Source organism: Macadamia integrifolia, chromosome 13 (assembly GCF_013358625.1).
Source record: "Macadamia integrifolia cultivar HAES 741 chromosome 13, SCU_Mint_v3, whole genome shotgun sequence".
Classification (NCBI taxonomy): Eukaryota; Viridiplantae; Streptophyta; class Magnoliopsida; order Proteales; family Proteaceae; genus Macadamia; species Macadamia integrifolia.
Genome location: NC_056569.1, coordinates 29,163,818 through 29,164,715, shown reverse-complemented (window position 1 = coordinate 29,164,715; position 898 = coordinate 29,163,818).

Below are 898 nucleotides of genomic sequence, written 5' to 3'. Positions count from 1 at the left end.
TTTCAGTTTCAAGGGTTAAGACAGGGTTGGAATAGGATCACCAAAAACCCACCCCACACAACCCCTTTGTCATCACTACTTGGAAATCCAGAGGTTGTGGGGATCGGGATGGGGTTGGAGTTGGACAGCCAGAAGTGGTTCTCATCTCACTCTACCGATCACCACCACGATATCAACACATCACAATTTTTTATTTTTTTCGCTAGTTATAGAATCTCTCTCTTTATAGTTTATAATGAATGAGGAACTGAAAGCAGAAAATTTTGCAACTGGGAACTCAAAAGTGTTGAAAATTACTTGACGGTTTATTGCTTAGAGGGAGGAACCAAAGAGGTGAAAAATTACCTTATCTCTTTTCTTTTTCCGATTAAAAAAATTTCCTCGGCAACTACAGAACGTTATCTCGTCTCTTGACGATTTCTCACTCTCTCACCCTCTCTTTCTCTTCTTTGGTCAGATATTAAGAGAACATGCAGCGAACATTGAGGAGAAGAGAAGAAGAAGAAACATCACTTTATCTGGGAGGGATGTACCTACCAAGAAGTTTTGGGTCGACTAAAAGCGAAACCCGGAGTGAGTTCAGAGGGCTTCAGGAGTAGAGGCAAGGTCGGATTCTCGGAGTGAGTTCAGAGGCAAGATCGACTTTCCCGGAGGGAGCAATGTCGATCCACAAGGTCATCCAACTGAAGGCAAGAGCGGCTCCTTCTCCTTTGGAATATGATGTTAGTCTTTATCAAAAGGAGGTTTTGAGGTTTTTATCGGGAACAATTTCTTTTTTTATTTCCTTGAAGACCATCTTAGGATTGAAGTAACACCCAAAATGTGTTACCTCGTTTTTGTTCTTGAGATGATATTTTGAACTGGTTCATTTCTTGGGCATAAAAATGAGAGAGGAATT